At 39.8% G+C, this 27,751-nt stretch overlaps 1 protein-coding gene across 4 annotated transcripts in view; it reads left to right on the top strand.

The window, feature by feature from the left end:
- The window catches only part of RGS7 (regulator of G protein signaling 7), a 528,155-nt gene that overhangs the window by 1,583 nt on the left and 498,821 nt on the right, over positions 1 to 27,751 (top strand). The gene's annotated exons all lie outside the window — the stretch shown is intronic.

Here is a 27,751-nt window from a genome sequence, read left to right on the forward strand (position 1 = left end):
AAGCATTTGAGTTATAAGGATTGTATAAAGGTATCGCATTTTAGAGATGAAAAGACCACTTTGCAGTTCAGCAAAGAGTTGATGTGCCTATGAATCTATGGTTGGTGTTAACAGTTTACTTGCGACTAAACTTTGTGTGTGTGTGTGTGTGTGTGTGTGTGTGTGTGTGTGTGTGTGTGTGTTTGGTTTGTTTTTTGTCTTAGCCTAAATTATTTTTTACTTTGGGTTATTTTTATGGTTTTGTTTATGGGTATTTATGTTCCAGTGCCATATGAATCCTACATAAACGTTTATGGTTGCTTTTTTTTTTTTCTTGCCACCAACTGATCTGATAGCTTTATACATTTTATTGCAGCTAGCAGCAACAAACTTCTAGACACTGAGCCACCATAATAAAGATGCATTTGAATATTGTGTGTGCTTTAGAGTGGTTGCTTAGGTAACTTCATTCTGGTCATAATCAACAATAGTCCTAAAATTAAGGAAGCAATATTCTTTATTTAACTTCTGTGCCAGTCGTTTCAATTGCATTTTATGCTGGGATTATTTTTCCTTAGCATATTACCTGTAGCGCTTATGGGGCAAGATTTCTTTAGGTTAACATTAGCAATAACGAAAAGGAAGTCATACCTTGGAATCAAGAAAATTGTTAAAGGTTTTAATTAGCATGAGCCCATTGAAGAGTCCAGGATGAGTTTGTGTATGTTCTTTCATGAATAAAGCTGAAAAGCTGTCTGTTATCTTGACCTGTGATAGATCTAACCTCTTCTATGTGGGCCCAAATCACCGAGAGATGGTGATGAGTATGTGTTTGAGGCAATATTGGTATTGCTTTCATGTGAAGGTGAATGGACATCCTGATGCAATATTAGTTGTTTTTCTCTTTAGCCATACAAACAGTATTGTACCTGTGAATGCAGTTTTTTGTGTCTGGGACAACACAGTATGATAGGAAATAAAAATTGGAGATTAGTTGCTTATTTTAGACCTAAAGCATCCCAACTGGATAATCAAGAACATAATCCACTTGAGCCTAAATTATTATGATTGTATTGCTACATCGATCGAAATAACTGGATATTTGCCCATTCTAAATAGAATTCGTTCTGAGAAGAGCTGTTTGGAGGGCAGTTATGTGTTTTTAAGTAAGTTATGATATTTTTATTGTTTGGTATGCTTTGAATATTAAAATATGCAAGAGATGAGAATCGTAAGTTCTATCTTATAGGCATGTGCATGTGGAAAGCTGGATTTTTGGATGTAAAATTACAGTAGTTAGCTACTCTTGTTTGGTCAAACACTATATTCTTTTTCTGGTTCCTTATAGAAGGTTAGGGTCACATTGATCAGACACCTAATGCTTATCTTGATTAGAAATAAACTTACTATGACATGAATCTGTGTGTCTCATTTAGTCAATTATTATGAGAATAAATGAAAATATGAGGCTAGGAGTTTTAGAAATAGTTATTAGATTATTTAGGGTACCTGAGCTTCTTAGTGCTAATTTTGAATTTGCTCTGTAAGTTGTTGTGTGACACCAAATTGCTGCTAGGGCTACTGGTAAGTTAACAGACTATGTCTTCAGGGAAAGAGTATAATGCCTCATTCTTTTCAACATTATCATTTTGTTGGTTAAGCTTGGAAATGCTTGTATTACTTATTTTTCCCTCCTTTTATTACTGTGTTTAGTATTAATGACACAATTTATTTTTAGAAACTATTTCTCTGCTAAATCATTTTCAGAAAAAAAAAATAACTCAGTTCAGTAAATTGTGCTCATAATGCTTGATTATGGATTGCCTATCTATCCTTTTATTCTCCAAGCACACATATTTTGTATTTGTGATATAAAGAATAATGTATAAATACCAGATAATTTATATAACAAGACACACATCAAAATGGCCCATGTCTGTTTGGAGACATACAACCCTGACGTCATGGTCTCATGTGACCGTTTTACCCCTGTTTCTTGCACCTTGTTTATATTTATATTTTCAGTACAGGCTAGATTTTAATGTGAAGAACAGCAAAGTAGTTGGAGAGGCGTATAGGACTGGTATCTGTTACGAGGATGTTTCATCGCTACCTGCTTAAAGGAAGAAGCACTGGGTTACAAATGCGTAACAATCAAGAAGTCAATCACAGGTTTAGAAAAGAACTTGGGTACCATGGCACATTGCTCAGTAGCAGCGGAGAGAGTGGATAAATTGCTGTTTTTGTCCTCTCATGCCAGTTTTCCACTTCTGCTTCATTGTTGAAACATAGTTCTTGGCAATAGGTTTTGAGCTAGACACATTCACCGGTGTTCTCACTGTTTCCCCTCCCCCGCAGGCCACCTCTTGTTTATACCAGGATTGTGGTGATTCACACACACTAAAGACATGTATGTGCCCTTTCCGTTTTATCTGGGTAGGCTATGAATGACACGTCGTAACACATTCCTGTGAGAGAGGGGAACAGTGAATGGTTAGCAAAGTGGGACGCACAGACAAGAGCTGGGAGGCACGCGTTTCTTGTGTTCGTCAGATGTGTCTCTCTCTTGTGATTACTCTCATCCAGATTATAGGAGTTCCTCCAAATGACGGGAGGATTCTAAAGGTCTCTTTCCATGGAGAATTCCGTAGTGATGTTATGGAAAAATATACAGTGTGTAGAAGGATGATGCTCCAGGCAGAGTGAGTGCTGCTGTGGTGCAGGCTGTGGACAATCGTGGTGCTGCCTCATGGTCAGGGTTGGGACCTGCAGGTCAGCCTGGGATGTCTGTGAGCAGCTTTTTGGGTTCATGTGAGGCATCTCAGGTGGAAGGATGGGGTAAAATACGTAAAGGGTGTTAAGAGATACAAACTTCCAATTGTAAATAAGTCACAGGGATGAAAACTACAGCATAGGGAATATGGTTAATATTGTAATGATGTTGTATGGTGACAGATGGTGACGACAGTAGGGTGGTGAGCAACGAGTAATGTATAGAGTAGTGTATTAGGGTGTTGTACATCTGAAACTAATATAACATTGCACTTCACTAAAAGAATTTTAACAAGAAAGGGTCTCTGTAGGCTTCATTTGATGTCAAGTACATTTTAAACATCCATATGGACGCAGTATATGCCTTACCAATTTTTCAACTCACAACGCTGTTTTTTCATAAGCAAGTGATTAAGTTAGAGTCGTTATGCCATTTTATGTATTTGAGAACACTTTATTTGAAAGCTCATAAGATATGAGTCTCGGCCACATTTAATTTTCGGGCTTTCTAGGCTCCATCCCGGCAGGCCTTAACTAAGATTGGAATGAGAAGTAACCCACTTTCTTAAGAAGAGACCCACTGAGCTCCAGCTTGCCTTGGGTTCGGGAGGTTTCTTGAGACATTGGTAGAGGTGCTAGCCTAGAACGCAGTTTTGGCTTTGGTTGATGAGGCCCAACCACTGCTCCCTTCTCGCTCTGTTCCACAGGGCAGAATCCTTGTTATGGATGCAGCACTGGCTGTGGAGGACGGCCGAGCTAGAACCCAGGGTGCAGGGACACACATTCCAAATCCGGTGTCTGGCCAGCATGCTGCCCACTAGACAGGATACATCACGTTTTGTCCAGCAGCTGACATTCCTGCATTTGAAAAACAAAATATCTAGGGCACCTTGGGGCCAGTATTTCAAATGGTCTGGAATGCCGGCCTCTCACCAGCAGAACTGCTCACAATGACCAATAATTTTGCTATTACTGCAGCAGCTATTTATGCTTCAATGGCCAGAAAAGAAAATCAAAATATTTTCCTCATTCACTACCTTGGTGGGATGAATGTGTTTTTGGATGGAGCAAACCTGTGCCCTCACCTTACCTCACCTGCCCTCTCCTCTGTCCTTTGCCCTCACCTCACCTCACCTGTCCTTTCCTCTGTCCTGTGTCCTCACCTCACCTCACCTCACCTCACCTCACCTCACCTCACCTGTCCTCTCCTCTGTCCTGTGTTCCTCTCCTCTCTTCATCTCCCGTGTGCTCACTCTCCTTCCAGTTGCTTTTTCCTTTTAATTTCTTCTTTTAAAGACAGACCTAAATGTGAAACTAAGTTTTCCCTGAGATGATGCTCAGTTTCGTTGTAAAAGATAAAATGATGTCTTTTGGAGAAGAGAGCAGATTCCAGTCTGGTTTGGGTGCATGTTACGCACATGCTCTTAAAAGGGTGCTTTTAAACTTGTGTGCCATGGGGTCCAATATGTTGCTGTGTATGTGGTGTGGCAAAAGGTTAGTCTTTAAGGACCGATTGCTCTGTTCTTGAAGAGCAAGAGGGGCCCACTGGCCCTTCCTACAGAAAGATGCAGTGGGAGATGTCAGCCCCATAGGACGATCGCCCATGCTGATTGGCTTGACCTAGACTTGCCTTTGGAAGCTGTTTGTGAAGTCTGTCTGTTTCATAAGAGTACAGGTACCCATAAGAAAGGGGAAGGACTTGCTTCTTCTTTGGGAGGAATTGAGCCACAGACAGTTACTAGTCTGTTAGTGGCGAGTTAGCTGACATTTTCTGTATTAACTCAGTGCATTTGTCTCTTTAGGATTGTCCAATCTGGTTAACCTTGAGGGTGTCAATATCCCCCCCCCTCCTTGAACTCCATTATCAAAAATAATTTTTGACATTTTTTAAATGTTTATTTTTGAGAGAGAGAGAGAGAGCGAGAGTGCAGGGGAGGGCAGAGAGAGAGGGAGACAGAGGATCTGAAGCAGGCTCCATGTAGACAGAGCCTGATGTAGGGTTTGAACTCCCTAACTGTGAGATCGTGGCCTGAGCCGAAGTCAGGTACTTAATGGACTGACCCAGGCGCCCCGACTGTTGACTTTTTTGAACCTTACTTGTCTTGGTCTTTCTGGGTTTAGGGTGCTGATGAAGTATATTTATAAGTGATAAGAGAAAGGCCCATGAGAAAAGGAAGGAGTACTTGCGAATAGGTAATCAGAAAAGGTCTGAGCCTTTACACCTTCAGATTTCTAAATTAGGGGCGTCAATGGGAGGCAGGGACCAGGAGAAACGTCTTGCCATTGCTCAAAAATTCTGAAATGGGCTGTCTTCTAGAATTAGATTACTTGAAAGCTCCTTTCTGGACTAAGGGATATTGTCTACTATAAATATGAATTTAATCTGTCTGAATCAAATGCAGACCTGTTTTCCCCTCAGTAACATAAATACTGACATGTGCCCTGAGATAGAATAGAACCGTTATCTATGATATTTTTTGCTGAGAAGTGGACATGTTATGAGTAATAATTCAATGATGGATTTTGGATAATCATTAACCTGAGTTCAGAGCCGGAAAGCCTTCCACGGTTGAGCTTTTCCCGCACCAGTTGTTGCTTGTCAGTGCTATTTGTGAGATTAAGATAAGGATTTGTGGCCTGAATTTTATTTCCTTTATTTCCCACCTCCAGCCTCCGTGAATCTAATTGATCAGGGGAGAGTGCAGATGTAGGAAGGAGAAGCTATCTAGGGATTTTATTGCCTTCTAATAGCCTTTGTGGTTCTACTGAGTGATGGAAAGCAGGGTATTTTTAGGTGGTATTGGTGATGGAATGCGATCACTGCAGAGACTACGGAAATGTTTTGGATTTGGATAGTTTAGTGATGTATGAAATGTTAAGTCTCCTTGAAAACAGAATTGTGGAAAACAAGCTCTTGCTCCTCCCGTTCATAGCAGTGAAACGGAGGCATTGGAAGGTCAGGGTGACAGGGACTTCTGTCTTACAAAATACCAATCTAATTATAAAATAATTGTAAATGATAAAGTGGGTACCCGGTTCCTTAGGGAAAACAGGGCCCACTTCTTTCTGCCATTTGCCCAAGGCAATATGAAAATTTAACTTACCCTCTTTTCCCTTTGTCTTGTGTCTAATTCAATTAACAAAGGTCTCAGGACATTGGAGCTCTAACAGACAGTCATGAACTTGGTTCCAGTTTCATTAAAATTGCCACCTGGTCCAGGCTGGGATATTTTGGCTGAGGAGCCCATTCAGAGAGAAGAAGTTGCTCTTCCGTTTACTGAAAAAATAGGAAAATGGCAGCTTTGTGACGTTAGCTGGGTTCTTAAGAGTAAGGCTGGGAGCCTTCTTATTTGACATCCTTCCTTGTGATTGGCAAGTAAACTTTTTCTTCAGGAGCCAGTGTGAAGTGGAAGAAACATGTGCCCTGCAGTTGGGTGGTCTTGTTTTATTTTAATCTTTTAACGTTTATTCATTTTTGAGAGAGAGAGAGAGAGAGACAGAGAGACAGAGACAGAGAGACAGACAGACACACAGCATGAGCAGGGAAGGGCCAGAGGGATGGAGACACAGAATCTAAAGCAGGCTCCAGGCTCCAAGCTATCAGCACAGAGGCTGACACGGGGCTCGAACCCACAGACCGTGAGATCAGGACCTGAGCTGAAGATGGATGCTTAACCGACTGAGCCCCCCAGGTGTCCGGGTCGTCTTGGTTTTAAATCTCGGCTCTGCCACTGTTGATCTGTCTGGTTGTGGGTTAGCAACGGACTACTTTCACTTTGGTTTCCTTATCTGTAAAGTAATGAAAACCAAAAATGTTTCCTTCATAGAGCTGTTTGATGGCAAAATGAGTTACTTAGGGATGTGTCTTGTATAGAACCTAACATATATTAGATCTTCAATAAGTGTCTGTAACAGTAATAGTAATTATTATTATTTTCCTATTCCTGTTTATTTAAGGAAACACCTTGTATGTGCCATGGGGTCTACTATGTTGTTAAATTTTTTGAAGGGAAAAAAGGTGAACATTTGCATGTCTTCCTGATAGTTAGCGAGGCAGATTCTGTGAGATACTTTGGTAATACCATTTTCATGACTCTCACAATGTCCTTTCTTATATTCTTTATCCCTATGTAGCTAGCCTTTACTCTTTTTTAAAATTTACTAGCTTCTTTTTAATAAGCTCTTTGAAGTGGTATCTTATATATCTTTGAAGTCTGCACAGTTCCTTGGATATTATGTAAAGTAAATAAAGCTTTTGAATCCAGGAATTTTGGAAATGAAAGGGAACCTAGAATGGATCTACCTTTTCACTTTGCAGATGACGAAATTTAGGATTAGAGAAGTTACGCAATTTGTCTGCAGTCACGAAGCTTGAATTCGAGTCTTTATTTTTCTTTCTGTGGCTCTCTCCATCTTTTAAAATAACTGCAATAAGTCTTCGTGTTTGTAATTCAGTATCAGTAGGTAATCAGCATCCTGGTTACTCCATGGCATCCTTGGATGCCTAGTCACTCACAAGAGATACGTTACTAGATTCCTTTTTCCCTTCTTCTGCACTCCAGCCTTTGGAGCCTCACGAATGGTAAGATCGGGAACTTGGTCTGTCCTACTCTGAGAGTAGTTCTCTTCTTGATTTGATGCTGGCTGGAAGTCCTAGGCAGATGAAAACACAGAACATGGTGCTCTGTGGAGCATCTGTTGGAGCATCCAACTGTCCAGTGGAACTTCTTACCATGGTGGAAATAATGTGTATGTGGATTGTTTAATATGGTAGCCACTACCCACACGGAGCAACTGAACACTTGACACGTGGCTGGTGTTACCCAAGACCTGGATTTTAAATTATACTTAATTTTAAGTAATTTAAATTTAAATAGCTCCTGTGGCTAGTGACTATTGTATTTGACAGTGCTTAAGGAGTGAAGACCTTTGGGAAAACAGCATCAAACCCAAGAGAAGAGATAAAGAATATGCTATACCTAGTCTGACACTAGGCACACAGTGCTTGCAACAAAGTGGGGCTCAACAAATTATTTTTTTAAAAGAACGAAATAGAAGTGAAGTTTTGAAGGAAGACCCAGGCCTGATAAGGTGATGGTACATATTATGATAAATGATATCAAATGACTACTCTGTTTGCTTGTTTGTTTGTTTGTTTGTTTATTTATTTATTTATTTATTTTCTCATCCTGTGGAAACTTTCAGCATCTGGAGAGGGTGGCTCTCCTAAGGTGAGATGATAGTGGTTGTGGGACCAGAGCCTATCGACACCATCCAGGAAGGGCACTTGTAGGTACTCAGATGACTTGATGTCAAAGGCACTTCAGCTAATCTCCCATCTTGTGGCATCTCAGGGATGCATTGTAGCCTTTCCAGTTCCTAACAGGACTGAGAAAAAACCAGAGGCTTTCAGGTAAAAGGGATTTACAGTGGTTGGAATCCTTGTTGAGAATTTAAAGTTGGGGTATAAGGAATCCATATTTTTAAAGCCCACTTCTCTTTCTTATCTCAGAAAGTTGAAAGGATGGTGGAAAGCCTGTGGGAAGTGACAGTGATAGAGGGGCAGGGTCTCCCCATCCGAAGGGCTGTGTTGTGGATTCTTGTACCACCCTTCACGAGCCACGTGAGCTTGGGTACATTTCTTACCTTTTCTGAATTTCATTTCCCTCATAAAATTAACAGAGACTGCTTCACAGAATCTTTGAGAAGATGAAATGAAATATAAGTGGAAATTCTTGACTGAGAGTGATTGACAAATAAGACTTGTAGCCTTTTTTTTTGGGGGGGGGGAATTGCGGAAATTACCGAGACTCCTTGAAAGAATAAACTTTACAGTAGGCTTCCTAATAAGTCTTTTCCAGCTTGCCAAGTGTTCCGTGGCTGTAGGTCATTTAGAAGCTCAGTTGACATAATTTCCTCTGTTTGGTCATTGCTGGAAGATGTCAAAAACAGTTTAAATCTGCATAACCTTCTTTGGCCACAAAGCTTTTGAATGTCAAGCAAACTGGTTCCAATAGATACTTTTTCTCTTGTATAAAAATCTAGGGAGATTTTCACTCCTATTTAAGATGATATATCCCAAACATTTTGAAGAAAACTAAGCACCACATAGAAAGAACACATTGTTACCAACATTTTTTCTCACTGAACTTTGCTAGGTGCATTTCCTCTGGAAGTTAAATGCCATTTGTCACTTGCTCTGTCTTCTACTTAGTATTTTGTTTTGACTTTTGATTTGTCACTAATTAGAATAGTTGCCATTTATTGAGTGTTTACCCTGCTTCTTTACATATATTACCCATTTTCCTTAAAATAATGTTGCATATTGGTTATTAGTATCCTGTTTTTCTGGTACAACAGCTGAAACTGACCCCTGCAGACTGAGTGACTGCCCAGGATTGCTCAGGGATTAGAAGCAGAGCCAAGGTAGAGACATCGATCTTTCATTGCTGTGTTCCCAGCACTTAGAAAAATGGCATGTAGTAGGTGTCCCAAATATTGATTGCATAAATGCACAAATGAGTGAAGGAACGAATGAATGAATGAATGAATGCTTGCTCCAAAGACCCTACTCTCCTTTTCACCGTGTTGCTTCCAATTAAATTAGTGAACACTCGTGACACTCAGAATTCAGTTCCTCTCACCACACATACATTGAGCCTTGGCTATGTTTAAGCACCATGGTAGCACCAGGGATGAACTTGTAGACAAGGCAGACACCATCTGAGCCCTGACTGAGCTTATTTCATGGGGGCAAAGACAGATGTCAAGCAACTCATCATAGGATGATTATTAACACAAAAGGGGAAGAAATGGGCGATGTGAAAGTTTACTTGTTTTGGGCCATCTTGTTTTCTAAAATAAATTTTATGTTGATCTGTATCTTCTTGTTGCATTTCTGTGCCCAAGGTCTTACAACCTCTGATGCTAAATTGAGCTAAGCTAATGTTTAAAATCCTCAGGGCTTTACTGAGACAACTGAGGCAAAGGTGTTGGTCTTACCCCTTAGAAAACGAAATGTCTCCCTCCATAGGTTCTCAGTCAGGCATCATCAGTTCTGGCCACTCAGGATCGATGAGGCCATCCTTAGCTACCAAGAAAGGGAAAGAGACTTGGCATTAGAGGAAGGTGCTTGTCAAATTGAAGGCTTTGCAGTCAGACTCCTAGGTTAAAGCTGACATAATACCTGTGAACTTGAATCAAATTACTTTGCTTTTTTGTTTTTGTTTTTTGTTTTTGTTTTTGTTTTTTAAATGTTTTATTTATTTTTGACAGAGAGAGAGAGACAGAGCATGAGCGGGGGAGGGTCAGAGAGAGAGGGAGACACAGAATCCGAAGCAGGCTCCAGGCTCTGGGCCATCAACACAGAGCCCGATGCGGGGCTCGAACTCACAGCCCGCGAGATCGTGACCTGAGCCGAAGTCGGACGCTCAGCCGACTGAGCCACCCAGGCGCCCCTACTTTGCTTTTTTGAGTTGCAGTTTCCTCATCTGTAAAATGGGGATAATAATAGGTTATTGTGAGGATTACAAAAATAGTGCATGTAAAGTCTAGATAAGTAGGAAACATTCAATATATTTTAACTATTACTTACAAAAGCCCAAAGAATAGGAACTGGGTTTCTCTATCAAAGCAAGTGGTAATGTCTAAGGAGCACTTCCCTTTGAAAATGTTCTTTCTTACGCATATTGTAGAATTTGCTGCTCTTTAGTGGCTCTTGATAATTTTGTTTAAAACTGTTTCATACAATAAGTGTACAATAAAAAGTGACTAAAACTGTTGAGTTATGGCACAATTGAAACAAATACAGCTGTAAAAAAATGATATAAAGGACCTTCATGTGTCCACAGCATTGCGTCAGTAGTTATTAACCATAGGTGAATCTTGTTTCGCTGGTACGTCCCCACTTATGCTATCCCCCAGTTGATTATTTTGAGGCAAATCTGAGAAAAAATATCTTTTAAGATCTAAATTCCTTCATATATGCGTAGACTGCTAGATTACTGTTAAGGAAAAGTAAATGAAATGATAATTACATTTTATCATCTTGAGTCCTTAGTATAATGGTACATCCTACTTAATGAGTTTTTTATTTTTTAAATATTTGCTCAAATTGGGGTGCCTGGGTGGCTCAGTTGGTTGAGCATCCAACTCTTTGTTCCAGCTCAGGTCATGATCTCATGGTTTGTGAGTTCAAGCCCTGCCTCAGGCTCTGTACTGACAGTGTTGAACCTGCTTGGGATTCTCTCTTTCTCTGCCCCTCCCTCTCTTGTGTCTCTCTGTCTCTCTCAAAATAAATAAATAAACTTAATAAAATAAATATTTGCTCAAATGGGTCTATCATTTTTTCTTTTAAAATTTTAATTGTGATAATATGTATATAACATAAAATTTATCATTTTAACCATTTTTAGGTGTACAGGTCAGAGGCACTAAGTATATTTACATTGTTGTACAACCATCACCACTGTCCATCTCCAGAACTCTTTCATCTTGCAAAACTGAAACTTGTACCCATTAAACACCAGTTCCCTGTTCTTCTCTCCCAGTCCTGACAACCACCTTGCTACTTTATAAATGTAATTGCTGATATAAATGGAATCATAGTGTATTTGTCCTTTTGTGACTGTCTTATTTCACTAAGTATAATGTCCTCAGGGTTCATCCATGTTGTGGTATGTGCCAGAAATTTCTAAGGCTGAATAATACTCCATTGTATGGATATGTGTCATGTTTTGTTTATCCATCATCTATGGATGAGCACTTGGGTTGCTTCCACCTTTGGCTGTTATTCACAGAATAATGCTGGAATAAACATGAGTGTACAAATATCTATTTGAGTCCCTGCTTTCAAGTCCTAGAATTGGAATTGCTGGATCATATGGTAATTGTGTTTTTAATTCTTTTGAGGAACCACCATACCATTTTCCATAGTGGCTGAACCATTTTACATTCCCCACAGCAGTACACAACGGATACAAGTTCTCTGTATCCTTACCAACACTTGTTCTCTTTGATAATAGTCATCCTAACGAGTATGAGGTAGTATCTTATTGTGGTTTTTTATTTGCATTTCCATGATGATTGAGCATCTTTTCATGTACTTGTTGGGCATTTTCATGTCTTCTTTGGAGAATCTGTGAGCTTTTAAATACAGATTAGACTGTCCCCAGGAATGGTTTTGACCTATGAACCGTATGACCGTGTAGATTTCTGTCTAACCAAAATTCTGTTATTTTTGTTTGAACTTCTGAGCTAGCTTTTTAGAAAATTTTTAATTTTTTTTTTTTGAGTGGAAGAGAGAGAGAGAATGTGAGAGGGGGAGAGCAGAGAGAGAGGGAGACACAGAATTGGAAGCAGGCTCCAGGCTCTGAGCTGTCAGCACAGAGCCCAATGTGGGACTTGAACTCACGAGCCGTGAGCTCATGACCTGAGCCAAAGTGACATTCTGAGCTAGCTTTTTTATTAAAAAAGGACTTTAAAGTCCTTTGTTCTGTCATTAATTTCCAGGTTTTTAGTTAAGAGTGTAACCTCCATATTTGACTCTTTTGGGTGATGGTAGTGATGAAGCTTAATGAATAAAAAAACTTAAATAATAGCACATTTAAAAATAAATTCAGTTTTATTTGTTTTGGATCTATGAAATAACTGCCTTTGGGGGTATTATGATGAGGCAAGAAGTCTCACATCTCTTAGAGAATCTTATAAATGCTTTAAAGACTATCACAGACCCTCTCAAAATTATAACATTCATTGTCTTTCTTTGGCTTTTATATAGTCTCCCCACACTTTTATTCCCAATGCATTTAAGTTTGGATAATAATAGTGAATACAGCATTTAGGAATTTTAGCATTTAGAGCACTTCAGCTCTATCCTGAAGACAGATGTATTCATGATTATAACCAGAAAAGATAATTTCAAATTAATCTCTCCTTCCATCTTAAATCTTGGCCTTATGCAGTTATTTATTTATGTATCTTAGAACACTTAATTTGAAGATGCCTTAGTATTAAGTCTCAGTACAGGTCATTTGGGCTGGGCGTTTTAATGGCTTGAGGCTAAAGCAGTTTATCTGTAGGAGGTGAGTTCTGACTCTTCCTGATAACTAGCATTATATTACATATGGCCTTAAATACTAAAAATACTGTAAAAAATCAGTGGTATTCTTACTCTGAGAACTGATTAGAAGCTAATCAACTTATCTGTACATATTGATCTGTTTGATTCAAAGCTCATTGTAGCTGTATAGAACTGTGGTAAACCTCTCTGTCCTGGACATTTCTGGAGTAATAGCACTCTGCATTTACATGGAGGCACATGGCCACTGGAGTGAAGATCACATTTCCTAGGCTTCCAAGACCTGGTGGGCATGGGGTGCTTTCTGTGATGCTTTCTGGCCAGTGAAATGTAAGCAGAAGAGGTTTGTGTAGTATCTGGGACGTGCCCTTTAAAAAAAGGATATATCTTTCTTTCTTCCTTTTCTCATTCTTGCTGGCTGGAATCAGGTCATCCTGGTGTGAAGTGGAAGGTGAGAGACCTGGATGGCAGAACAACAAAAGGGAGTGAACCTGGGTCCCTGACCACTGACCTGGCTTGCCTACGTAAACTTTCATGTTAAAGGAAAATTAACTTATGTCGTCTTCTATTTTTTTAAGATTTTATTTAAAAAAAATTTTTTTTAACGTTTATTTATTTTTGAGACAGAGAGAGACAGAGCATGAACGGGGGAGGGGCAGAGAGAGAGGGAGACACAGAATCTGAAACAGGCTCCAGGCTCTGAGCCGTCAGCACAGAGCCCGAAGCAGGCCTCGGACTCACGGACCGCGAGATCGTGACCTGAGCGGAAGTCGGCCGCTTAACCAACTGAGCCACCCAGGCGCCCCAAGATTTTATTTTTTTAAAGCGCTCTTAGGTTTACAACAAAATGGAGAGGAAGGTAGAGAGATTTCCCCTATACCTCCTGCCCCTCCATAGAGCCCCCCATTATCGACATTATTCACCAGGGTGGTATATTTTCTTATCAAGGATGATCCTATACGGACACATCATCATCATCATCATCATCATCAACCAAAGTCCACTGTTTACCATAGGATTCACCCTTGGTGTTACATATCCTGTGGGTTTGGACAAATATGTAATGACATGCATCTATCATAATATTGTAAACAGTTTTTCCACTGCCTGCCTTATCTTCCAGACATTGTAATTTGGGTACCTGTCACTTGCAACAAACCCAAATTCAAACCAATTTGGAAACTATATCCAATGCCTTTTATTTTGTATCTGTAAGATAGTAACAGGACTCAAGTTTTATTTGAAATACAAGTTTCTTGTTTAATTTTAAAAACAATCTATTTGCTATCTTGGAATAAATCTAGTTTCTTTTAAACAACTTAATTGAGAAATTTGGACTTTGGTTAATTATGCATATGGTTCAATTTAATTTAGCAGATAACTTATTGAACAATTATTATGTTCAAGGTAATTTACTAGAAGTGTCAGGGGATAAAAAATCAGTGAGGACAATTGTATGTTCTTTACCCGAGCACTTTGAAATGTCAAGATTGGAGAATCAAGAGATTCACAAGTACTTTCACACACACACACACACACACACACACACACACACAACCTCATAAAGTTGACAGTACGGTTATATGGTTTTTAAAAATTCTTGTTTTCCTGTAAGGAAACTGAGGTCTGGAAAGCTTATTTGCCCATGTCAAAAACAAATGCAAATGAAAACCATATTATTTATTTACTGCAAATTACTTGTGCTAGGGGTAAGAGGAAAAACTTTAAAAAATATTTGAACTTATTTCTTTGCCCTGGTACTTGTTCACTCATACCACAGATCCTACAGCTGGAGGTGGTCTTCTCACAGTATCTTTGCTTACTTAGAAGTTTGGCTAATTTAAAAATGGGATAATTTTATATAATAAAAGCTGCTTTAAGTGGTAGAACTAGGCCAATTCTGCGTAGATTTATTTGAACACTGTGTTTGAACCTTGTTTTATGTTTAGAAGCATTTTGTTGAGCATGTTTATGAAAATCAGTAGGAACTGCCCACCTTGGTAGCATCCTTGGTAGAATTTGTACATTCTTAACTCTAGGCAAGAGGTGCTGAGTTGAATTTTAGCAAAGAGAGTTAAGTAAGTGCAGTGAGAACACTTTATTTGTACCATTTATTCCATCAATCCGCAGTGCCCCCATGTTTCAAAAATATCCACACAACAAAGCAAAATATGGGCATTTCTGCTGTAGCACAATACATTCCTTAAAAAAAACCCTCACATTCTGAAAAATCACACACTAAAAATAACTGACATTTTAAAGGAAATAGAATTGGAATAAATCACTCAAAACATTTAATGTTTAATTAAACATTAGCCAAAACAATAGTGATCTTATTAAAAATGATAGCTCAACTACAATAGCATCCTATTTTCCCCATAAACAAAGGGATAACACAGTAATACAAGACTTTATCTTTAAAAGGTAAAGAAGACGGTGGCTTGATGGAGAAGCATATAAGGCAGTATGGGGTCTGCCAGATTCCCAAAACAAGGATAGAGGGACATTAGCATCGGAATCTGCACGTAGAGGAGCAGTGACAGGCTTGGCACAAAACCGTCCTGGCACCTTCTCTGGTGTTTGTGTATTTGTTTTGTTCAAATATCTGGGAGGAATGTGCAGTAAACCCTTTTGAAACCTAGTGTGTAGCCAGGTTGAGCCAAGAGGAGGAACAAGCCACGTGGGTGGTGATGCATCCTTCCGTGGCTTGCTGCGCCCACCTGTGTATGTGTGCTTTGGGTTTGGCTGCTTTGTCATGGTAGCACAAAATGTATTATGCTGGAAAAATTGTGCATGAGCCGGTGGGGCTTCTGTGTTGGACTGACACGTTTCCCTGATTTACCAATTGTGTGTGGGCTAATTCTTGTTATAGAAACACACTGTGTATAAAACACACTATAGGGGCGCCTGGGTGGCTCAGTCGGTTGAGCGTCCGACTTCAGCTCAGGTCACGATCTCATGGTTCATGAGTTCGAGCCCCGCGTCGGGCTCTGGGCTGATGGCTCAGAGCCTGGAGCCTGCTTCCGATTCTGTGTCTCCCTCTCTCTCTGCCCCTCCCCCATTCATGCTCTGTCTCTCTCTGTCTCAAGAATAAATAAACGTTAAAAAAAAAAAACCACACTATACATCAAAGGACTGTTAACACACTGCTGAACTGGGGAGGATTGCCAAATCAGGTGAGACGCAAGATGAGTGTGTTTGAAAAAAGGGTGATACAAGGGAAGGAGGTAGAAGAGGTGAACAATTTGGTAGAGCAAATTTGAAAAGGGTAAGTGAAGGGTGCCTGGGTGGCTCAGTGGGTTAAGTGTCTGAACTCTTGATTTCGGCTCAGATCACGATCTCATGGTTGTGGGATCGAGCCCCACATTGGGCTCCATGCTGGGTGTGGAGCCTGCTTGGGATTCTGTCTCTCTTCCTCTGTTCCTCCCCTGCTTTCTCTCTCTCTCTCTCTCTCTCTCTCTCTCTCTCTCTCTCTCTCAAAAAAAAAAAAAAGAAAGGAAAAAGAACATGGGAGGTGAATGTCTTGAAAACCCATCATATGCCAACTTTGATTCTGTTTGATTTTCATAACAGTCCCATGGAGTGTATATTATTCCCCCATTCTTCATATGAGGAAGTGAGGTCCAGAGAGGGTGAAGATTCTGCCGAAGGCCACCCAGAAGGAAAATGGTGGTGTCAGGATTTGAAGTCAGGTCTGTGCCAGACGATTCCCTGTTGGATTGGATGGAATATGAAACTTGAAGTGAGTGTATTGAAGGCAGGGAGCTACCCTTCTATGGCTTTGGGAACTTGAGGGATCTTGTAAGCTCTTGGAGCTTCTTTCCCATTACATACAGAGGTGCTAGGAACAGCCACTTCAGAGGATTATTGTGCCAATGATATATGATAAGACACGTGGAGGTACTTTGAAAATGTTAAAAAAAAAAAAAAAAGAGGTCAGAGTGGGAGAGAGCCAAAGCATAAGAGACTCTTAAAAACTGAGAACAAACGGGGTTGATGGGGGGTGGGAGGGAGGGGAGGGTGGGCGATGGGTATTGAGGGGGGCACCTTTTGGGATGAGCACTGGGTGTTGTATAGAAACCAATTTGACAATAAATTTCACATATTGAAAAAAAAATGTTAAAACATTATGCAGCAATAAGGCATTTTATTTCCCCCCCATGAAACTTTCAGCTCTTTATATTAAAAATAGTTGTAAATATCAGTGGTTTTTCAGATTGTAGGCTTAATAGTTTTTATAGTCGCAAGTAGAAAAGGGGAAGGAGAAGAGTTTCTGGGAAGAGGCAAAGCTGATTGGTTACAAAGCAAAATCCATCTGTATATTAAGAAAGCTGAAGAAGGAACTATCGAAGGTAGCTGCAGACACTGTGGAGAATTAACCACGAAAAGGGACAGGTGGCATATCACTGAATGCTGTGTAGGGAGGTTGGCAGAAGCAGTTAGATTCTTACCGGGATCCCTGTACTTTATTTAGAGATCATCTTCCTCCTGGTGTTCCCACTTGCCTGTCTTTCTTCCATGTACAGACATGTATGATGGAATACTTGGCATGATTGAGAACGTGTGGCAGGAGCATGCTCTGGAGGTATCTTCTAGGTTATAGAGTCTGATGGCTGTGAAGGTGGGACTCAGGAGGGTGTGGGGCTAAGCCAAGTCTTGCAATGCTCCGTATTACAGACTGGGTAAAGTGTTGCCTATCTTACTTCTACCAGGACCTGTGGCTTGAATGCTAATCGGATGTGCTTTTAAAATGTCTCGGTTTTGGGGCACCTGGGTGGCTCAGTCTGTCAAGCGTCCAGCTCTTACTTTCTGCTCGGTCGTGATCTCAGGGTTCATTGATTCGAGCCCTGCATCGGGCTCTGCATCTGACAGTGTGGAACCTGCTTGGGATTCTCTTTTGCTCCCTCTCTCTGTACCTTCCCTGCTCACAAAATGATTCCGTTTTTCTGCTCCTTAGGTAATTGTAGTAACGCCAGGGCTGCCTAGAAAAAATGGTCTGGGATAAGGATATTGCTGCTAATACTGATCTAAAAAATACTTTTTTCCCCCTTTTCATTTACTTTATTTTCTGTATCTCTATGAGATGATAGATGGATGTCAATTAAAGTAATTGTGATCATCATTTATGTAAGTAAGGTCATTGTACTATACAGTACCATACTATACCTTAAACATACACAGTGCTATATGTCAACTGTAGCTCAATAAAATGGGTAAAAAAGTTAAAATCAATAAAATACTCTTTTTTTTTAATTTGTTTTTTTAGTGTTTATTTTTGAGAGACAGAGACAGCATAAGCGGGAGAGGTCAGAGAGAGAGAGAGAGAGAGAGAGAGAGAGAGAGAGAGGGAGACCCAGAATCTGAAGCAGGCCCCAGGCTCTGAGCCGTCAGCCCAGAGACCGACGCGGGGCCTGAACTCACAGACCGCGAGATCATGACCCGAGCTGAAGTCGGACGCTTAACCGACTGAGCCACCCAGGCGCCCCTAAAATACTCTTTATAAAAAAAGTTGGATGCTAAAAAAAGTATAAAGAAGAAATAAAATCAATCAAAATTCCAATGCTTTAACGTAACATCTGTAAAATATTTGGTTAGTTCTTTTATATGTGTGTGTGTGTGTGTGTGTGTGTGTGTGTGTGTAAATTTACGTAAATATATGTACAAATATAACTATAGTACTGGTGTCCTGGAGTCAGCTTAGACAAGTTTGCACATCTCTCCCCAACTCTGCATTTCATGATGGCATGTTGGCAGATTGAAATCAGCCACAGTAGGAGCATTTACATCATGGGAGTTAGCAAATGCTATAAGTCAGGGCTTCTTCACCCTTTCCTTCCTCCCTAATTGTTGTTAAACATTTACCAGCACCTCACTGGGTGTATGTGTGTCTGTGTCCGCATGCATGCTTTTTTGTTTTTGTTTTTTAATTTTTGAGCTCTTTAAGAATAGGATCTGCGTCTGATTTTGCTCCTGTGTCCCTACAGACACTAATATATCGCTTGGCAGATTTAGTGGCTATTTAATTAGCATCTGACAGAATAAGGATTGATGGCTAAAAGTTTTACAACAAAGTCAATACATTTGTTGACTAACATTTTATTAGTAAGTAGTTCCATCAATGAAGACAAAAATGAAAGTTTTGCAGTTTGCTATGTAACTTGTTGGCTTAATGGCAATGATATTTGCTCCACTTCCAGGAGCGCTAAGCGGCCACCTAGCCCCCACAGAGTAGAAAGTACACTGGACTAATCTGAAGTCCCTGGTCTCTTCTTATCATTAGCTATTTTGCTGGGACAGTGGGTCTGGGTCCTAATTTCTTGGTTTGTGCAGCATGCATGTGGCTGTGCACATGGGAGGCGGGGGCCGGGGGTGTCAGGGGATAAAGATGACGTAAAGATGACTTCAGCGGTAAGTTTCCAAGATATGCGTCACGGCACCAGAATAACTTCCTACCCTTCCCCAATAACCCGACAGATGTAACTCATCTCCTGAGATTACAGCCCCCTGTTGTCCAGCCCTGCCCCTTACAAGTGGGCTCAGTCTTCAGTCTCTTGCTATGCTGTTTAATTTTATTTTGTTTAGCCCTACTTATGAGTGTGGGGATTGGAATAATCAATGTGCAGGAAATTAATTGCCCCATGGATATTATTTTTGATTGTTTGGAACATTAGACTGGCAGAACCCAGCACCCCTGCCTGCTGATTGTTAATGACAACTAATATGTCATAGTTCAATAATGCTTGTGGAAATATTTGCTTTCTTTTGTGTCTGTGTACATTAAAGATTCTTTGGGTAACTCAACTGATGATCCTTGAAGTGATTTTATAACTGGAAGCACTGGTGGGGCCCTTTGGCAAGGCATGACCTTTTTTGCTGCAATTTTCTCTTTTATAAAAATACAGAATGGTCATGGTGTTCAAAGGAAACAAAAATCCACAGACTTTCTTATGCTACTTAAAAAAACCTACAGTAAGGGGACACCTGGATGGCTCTGTTGGTTAAGAATCTGGCTCAGTTTCAGCTCAAGTCATGATCTCACTGTTCATGGGTTTGAGCCCCACATTGGGCTCTGCGCTGACCATGTGGAGCCTGCTCAGTATTCTCTGTCTCCCTCTCTCTCTGCCCCTCCCCTGCTCTCTCTCTCTCTCTCTCTCTCTCTCTCAAAATAAATAAATAAACCTAAAAAAACCCTATAGTATGGAAGGAGAGTTTTGTCAGTTGAGTGGGTTCTACTGTTTGGGGGCAATAATGCTGACCCTGTTGCCCTAGAATATACAAAGGAGGGGATATCCTGTCCTGACACGTGCACCAGTTCTGCGGTCATGAACATACAAGTGGTAGTAGTGTCATTGATATTAAAGCATTACATGGTCTAGAGTGGTCTTTATGACCCAGCTAACCTCATGACTGAGGAGGAATCCTGCTATTTCAACAATTGCCCTTGTAATTAGTGGACACCTTAATTACTCTTTAAAGGGAAAAGATTGTTAACTCTTCAGTTAACTGCTATTTTCATAATATTAGTCTAGAAACTGAGAATGCAGAAAAACTTTTATTTCCCTCATCTGACCTCTGCTTATTTGAGATAAACATTTGATCTCTGGTTTACCTTTTTTTTGGAAGGGATTAAACACTTTCCAGAAGTATATATATTGTATATATATAATGTGTATCATTGACTTATTACACCAGTAGATTTTTGAGCAAGTTCTTTTGTAATTATTGCTTTTGTTTTGTTTCAACATTGCAGAGCCAAACAGTGTTCATGACATTATAACATTGTAATTGCTATTTATGTAGAGCTTTCACAGAAACTTATTAAAATGGAAATATCAAGGACAACTTTTTTTAGAGATAAGAAAACTAGAATATAAAATAAAAAGAACATTTTTGTACTAATAAAGAAATATAAAACTCCAAATTTCCTTTTAAGTAACCTTATTAATAGATCATAATACCCATGCAGATAGTTTTGATATTCTTGCAAAAAATTAAGAAAATATAGAGTATTACTTTGTCATTGCTAAATTATTGAGAGTTAAAGAGTCAAGTTATGATTACTAGGCATAGTAAAAGATTGCCACAACCTAACGTCTAAGTACCTTTCTAACTTTACAGAGTGCTTTTACAGGTAACATTTCTTTTAAGCCCTCACCAGTACCTTGTGTGAGTTACTTTCCTTACTGTGTAGGGCAGATGAGAAACCCAGTTTCAGACTTAGTCAAGATTATAGATGTAGGGACATTAACCCATGTTTTCTAATTCACAAGGTAGTTCCTATTCTCCCTTTCCAAGGCTTTTCTTGTCCCCCAGCCCCTGGATGTCATTTTGAATACATCTGTTATAATGGACTCCAAGTGAGGATTGGAATGACCCAGATGAGACACAGCTAGTTATCACAATCAGCGGCAAATTTTCACCTGTGAAGACACAGACTTTCCGAAGTTACTCTCATCTTAGTTGCCTCATCTCCTCAACTGAATGGTTTTTTGTTTTTTTTTTTAAATCAAAACCAGGAGTCCAGCAGGCCCTCAGAGCCAGAGACACAAATGAGTCCTGTAGCAGATGCCTTTGAGGAGAGCCTGGGTCTGCCTCTTGTTGTTCCGCTTTGGAGATTCTTTCTAAACTGTCACTCCTGAATTTCCTCCCTGTGAAAGATCCTTCAAAGCAAAATGAAACCTTGTGTTTGTTATCCTTTCCCTGCAAGTGGGGAGTGAACTGAGGCAGACTGGAGGGCATAGTTCCAGATATCATCACTCACCATTTTGGAATGAAACTCTCTCTCCCTGGCAGGAGGCCGTGAAAACAAAAGCTGGTGGGGACGTAGACTATCTATTGCATGTAATATTGTCCGTAATGTCAGACACCCTACTAGATGGTCCAGAAGTTGGAACTGTAATTTTTTTCCTTAGTCTTGTTCATGTCAATTTGTGGGGAGGATTCAGAGGCTTTATTTTATTGGCATTCCATCTAAACTCTCCAAGGAAGGTGAAGCCTTCAGTAAAGTTCTGTTTCTCATTTGCTCACAGATAAGCAAATAGGAGATCTACACCACAGTCAAGTTTTGAAAACAGTTTGCACAATTAATTAGGTTTCCTCTAAAAGGAAAATGCTTCACTGTCTTAGACATTCCATAAGCAAAGTGTGAAGGGGCCATGCATCCTGTCTCACACATTCTTCCCTACCCAGTGCCCCTCTGGGCGACCTCCGTTGGTAGACAGGAGTCCACTTCCTCAGGAGGAAGCCATAGTTGGACACCACAAACCATTATAAATTAGCTCCTTACATGAACATAAAATGTATTTTTCTGGCACAGTTTCCCGTGGTTCTCATTTACATTTCTGGATTAACATGGGATACCTCAACCCTCTTTCACACAAGAGCACTTTGCCTATACAAAAACATCAGTCATGGCTTCCCAAGCTTTCTCTTTTCCATGATTAGTGTTTCTGTTTCATTTAGCCCTGTCACACATGATGTGGTTTGCAGATCCATTTCTTGATTTGTTGGTCTCCCCTGGACAAGCTCTAACAGGCTGATGCCTCGCTTCACTCCCGTCCTCTGCTTGCACTTTCCATTACTATGTCTCACATGATTACCTTTTAAAACTACCTGGTACTTTTTAGAATAAATGTTTAAAAGTCATTCCCATAGACATGTCAGGACTGGAGTGGGGGCTGAAGGTGCGGCAGGTGGGAGGGAGATTCGGCATAAAAGTAACCCCAGAACAATTTTAGAAACTAGATTGCACTCTTAGTCCATTACAGTTTTAATCTTTCTGGGCCAACCAAATCCCCCTCTATCTGCTGAACTCTCCCAGCATTTTATTGATGCTCCTCCATGACACTGATCATTTTTCATCTCTGTATTACCACAAGTCTTTGTGTTGTGTGTGAATGAATGAATAATCACCTTCTGACTCCATAACTTGGGGTATCTGAATATAAACTGTATCGCTCATTTTGCTTCTTGGTGAAACATTTCTGGTCACACTTCCAGCTGGCCAATAAAATTGCCCATAAGTCATTCATTTACTGCTGTAAGTCAGTCATTTACTGTGGATTAGGTGAGACTGGTAAATAAATGCAGAAATAAAATGGCAAGAATGATTGCTAGACCCTAAGTCTAGAACTTAGTCTCATAGTGTGCAAAAGTAATAACTAATGGTAATAATAATGACACTAATAAGGATATCAATAACAACATAATAGTTAAACTGTATTTTTTTTACTATGTGTGAGACATTGTGCTAAGCACTTTACATATGCTATTTGTAAAATTCTTAAACTAGTTACATTTGAGAACTTAAGGAACATGCCAAGGCCAGGATGCCAATTGAAGAGCCAGGGTTCAAAACCGTATTTTTTTTAAGGTCATTCTCTCAACTCTTATAATGCAGTAAATTCAGTAGATTGTCAGTAAAGTGTCATCAGCATTCTTCCACACTCAAAAGGAAGCAAAGAGGTTCTGTAAACTTAGTGATGACTTTCAGTTTAATAACAAAAGCACAATGAGTGAGTGACTGGTTGAATATAATACCTTCCTTCTTAGGTTAAGAGTTTCTCATTTTTTATAGAGAGGATCTGAAGTTGGCAACAAAATAGTATGTATATTTCAAACATCTCTTTAGTTGTTTTTTGATATCTACTGGAGCAAACAGTTTGGAAAAACAGAAGGAGAAATCCACTAAAGAAGAACACATTTAATATAGGAATCATGGAAAGCCAGACTAAACAGAGATGAAATGATGCATCAGTGGAAACATTTGTTGCATGCAAAGAGAAATAAGGTTTAATTTTGCTTTATATTGTGGAAGACTATGCTTCTAGATTCTAGGGTGAAATACAGTTTCATAAGAAAATTCATCCACTAGCTTGACTAGTAGAGGGTACAGTTTTCTGCCACCTGTTTTCTGGATATTATAATTCTCTTTTACATGAATGTTTTCAACAGCTTTTTGTTTGATTACCCCCCTTGCCATTTATTTCATATTGATCTTGCAATCATAGAAAGACTTTAGTTAATGTTGTAGAGAAGCTGCTGTGTAGCTAGACCCTCTTTGAATACTACTTTGGTGATTTGATTATTTAAACCCAAACTCGGGCTTTATGTTGAAATCTGTTCAATTACATTTCATTAAATTCCATTCAGCTTTCCATAATGTCAGGTTTTTTTAAGCTGCCAGATTATAAGGTACATTTTCTTTCACGCTCAGATCTATGACATGCGCCACTTGAAGCCAATCACATCAGAGGACCCAGCCATGAGGCCTCACTTCAGTTAGAAATTTGCCATCAAGTTTTCATTGACTTATTAACCAGTGTTTTCTGGTGTACAACTGTAAAATCTAATTATAAAACATCATGTATCTTTTCTATCTACGGCCCATCTTCAACTTTGTCAAATGTCTTAGAAGTTCCTAGAGCTAAGGAACATCCTCCTTCTATCTAATTCCAAGGATGGAGCCACATGGTCCAGCACTTAAGGACCCATGGGAACTTCCTCCTGAAGTGGTTATTGATGATTTTTAGCTACTTCATGCTCATTATGGAACAATATTAAAGGGAACATATGATATGCTGACATCACCAAGCCCCATGTGGAAGATTAGCTCTGCATTGCATTTTCACAATGGTTAAGCCTCCTGTGAACTATTTTGAGTAGGATAATGCGGGAAGGAGACAGGTCTTTTGTCATTGGTGATGGGCATTCTGTCTGTGAAGACCTTCGGGCAGCTGTAACTGGGGTTTCAAACACTTAGACATTTAAAACCCTTTAAGGCAAACTTCCCAGACAGTAGTCCAGCCTGGGGCTATGAGCAAGCATGCTGGAGAAAAGATAACTGTGACATACGTTGGTTATGGGGCATTTGAAAATTAGAGGTGTGGGCAGGCAAAGATTTGAAATTCAGTTAGGCTAAATTGATGTGTTGAAAATTAAAGTGCTAGTCATCAGAGGATGGCTATATGAACTCACACTGGTAGAGGAACTTGATTTAAAATCTGCCAGGACAGGTGTTAATTCCATGTTAAATATGGACCTGGGCCTGTGATTTCTGGTAGTTAAATATCTGCAGCCTGGCTTGGAGTTGTTGATTGACTAGTGGTCTTTTCAAAAGCCTACAGAGTCACAGAGTTTTAAGAATATAATGGGCCAGGTAGTCCAACACTTTTATTTCACATGTGAAGAGATGAAACTTTCTGGAAGCCAAGTGATTTGTCCATGGTTGCTAGCTGGTGGCAGAACCAAGGCTCTGAACATGGCCACCCAGCACATATCAAGAGATGTTAAAATGGGTAGATTTTTGTGAGCAACTAGGATGGGCTTTTTTTTTTTAACTGCCTGAAAGTGGATCCATCTTCAGCCAAAAAGAAATTCCAGATTTTTCTGTGATAGTCCTGACTGCATAAAAAGTTTTAAAAGAGCCATTAGATAGAAAATCAGTATAAGATGTACACAAATTATAATCTTTTTATACAAATAAACTTCAAATATTTTTTTCAAGCCATATGCCCCTATTTCTGCTCAATTTGAAAAATATGGTTACCTAACTTTACGGTCTGTGCTTTGATGTGATAATTGTACCCTGAGAAATCTTTTTCTATCAAAAACCTGACATACAAGAATAATGATTTCATTGGGAAAAGGATATTCAAGAGTTTCAGTCCCTAATTACAGTTATTTTTTTCCTGTAGGAATTTCAATAATAAGAGCTTTAAAAATACCCATAAATGTATAGCTACAAAACCTAAACACATCTACGCACATTGATTGATTACTTCTAACTTTTGCTTGAGTGATGGCCTGTCTTTTCTGCACACCACCAGCTCTGTGATCAGCACAGCATTCTTACCCATGCTTGTCACATGGATCACTGGACAGCACAGCCTCATAGATGTGCTGTGGGGTCTAGCTCCTGACGCTGCTAGTTCTCATACAACAGTGACTTGTATAATGGGATTGTGTAACAATTGAGGTCCGTCTACATGGTTCAGTCATGAACACTTTTGCTACAGGTTTTCTTCTTGCTTGTTCTATATCATTTGATAAAGAATTCTATACAAGTCCATGAATATTATCATTTAATAAAGAATTCCATTCCATACAAATGTTCTTTGGGCTGTTTTGTTCATCTCCTTTAACACTGTAGTGTGAAAATACTCACACCAAACAGATGAAATCTTATACAGTTTTTTTTAATGTTTGTTTATTATTGAGAGACCTAGAGAGACAGAGCATGAGCATGGGAGGGGCAGAGAGAGGGGGATACACGGAATCTGAGGCTGTCATAACAGAGCCCGACACGGAGCTCGAACTCACAAACCCCGAGACCATGACCCAAGCCAAAGTTGGACGCCCAAATGACTGAGCCACCCAGGCGCCCCTGAAATCTTATACAGTTGATGACACTGTAGGTCCTGTAAACAGTTGCAATTTCCCACAAATACGGGGATGTTCAGAGGCCATAGCTGTGACCTTCCTTGCACAGAGGTATAAGAGATGACAAACAGGTGTTATAATTACCTGACTGTATCTAAGACCTGCTCTTAATTTTTCTGTCATTTTTGTTTCTCCGATTTTCTAATCATTTAAATTTAGTGTATCTTTGTAATTGAATGTCTATATATTTTAAAATTGAAACATGATATAAGTAATTATTTCATTATTTTTTTAAGTTTATTTATTTATTTATTTATTTAGAGAGAGAGCACACATGCAGGGGAGGGGCAGAGAGAAAGGGAAAGAGAGAAAGAATGTCAAGCAGGCTCTGTGCTGTCAGCCTGTCAGGCACCCAGGTGCCCTGATACATATAATAATTTAGATAAACTTCAAGAACATTTTTTAAAGCACAAGATGAAGTTCAAAAAATAAGTAAAAACAAAATTTGGTACAGCTTTTGTGGGCATACCAATTGATACTGTTGGTTCATACCCTCGGGGGTCCCAGGCTGAAATCTGAAATTGGCCCCTGCAAGCAGAGAGCAGGGAAGGAGGAGGTAGGCACTCCAGATGGCAAATGGCTGGTGTAATGAGCCAGGGAACTTACATAAGAGGTTTTATGGGGTGGACACAAGTCGAGTAGATTCCTGCAACTGCCCTCCAGAATCTTAAAGTTTATATAGTGGTCTTAATGGGGTTCAGTCACAGATACCCTACAATGGTGGTCTCAACACCACATTCTTATCTCCAGGCTGTGTCCTTGAAAATGGCTCCCACTGTGGGAATAGAGGGTAAGAACTACATTCCAAGAACTGAGGGGAGGTGAGGAGTCTCCAGTTGCTAGAGGCTAGGTTGTTGGTCAACCTGTGGTCATGTCCTCTCGATGACCTCTTCCAACAAATACCCGGAGAAACACTTGCACACAGATGAAGAAAGGAAGGTGATAGCTGGAGGAGTCTGTACATAAAATAAGCTGAAGTGCAAATGAGGAAGATGTAATATATGCCCAGAAGACAGTCTGTGATATATCCAGTACTTTCTGGAGGGTCCAGACCGAATGGGGTTTCTCTGTTCCTCAATCAGGGGTTGATGCGGTAACACAGCTGGGGTCCCAGGAGGAGCATGTTGGGGGATTTCTTACTTCCCTCAGTCTTTTCCAATTAGCAGTGAAACCATAGATGAGGCTCCTGTACCCATTCTGGGTATGAATCTTGAGGGAAGAAACTGAGGTTTCCAGTGCTTTGAACAAATTTATGATATTGCTGAGGAACCTAATAGGCCTTGGGGAAGCTGATCTTTGTTGTAGGAGGTGGCAGAAGGATTGCTCTGTTTCATCAGTAGATCCTTGTTACCCTGTACTTTAGTTTGCTTAATGGTGTAGCCTGTAGAGGAGAGAGTACTTGGGAAATAATAAAGGAAGGATAAAAAAGTAATTGTTACAAGCCATCTTGTTTCTCTAGAGAAGTAAGAAATATGACATTTT

The sequence above is a fragment of the Prionailurus viverrinus genome, chromosome F1 (assembly GCF_022837055.1).
Source record: "Prionailurus viverrinus isolate Anna chromosome F1, UM_Priviv_1.0, whole genome shotgun sequence".
Taxonomy (NCBI): domain Eukaryota; kingdom Metazoa; phylum Chordata; class Mammalia; order Carnivora; family Felidae; genus Prionailurus; species Prionailurus viverrinus.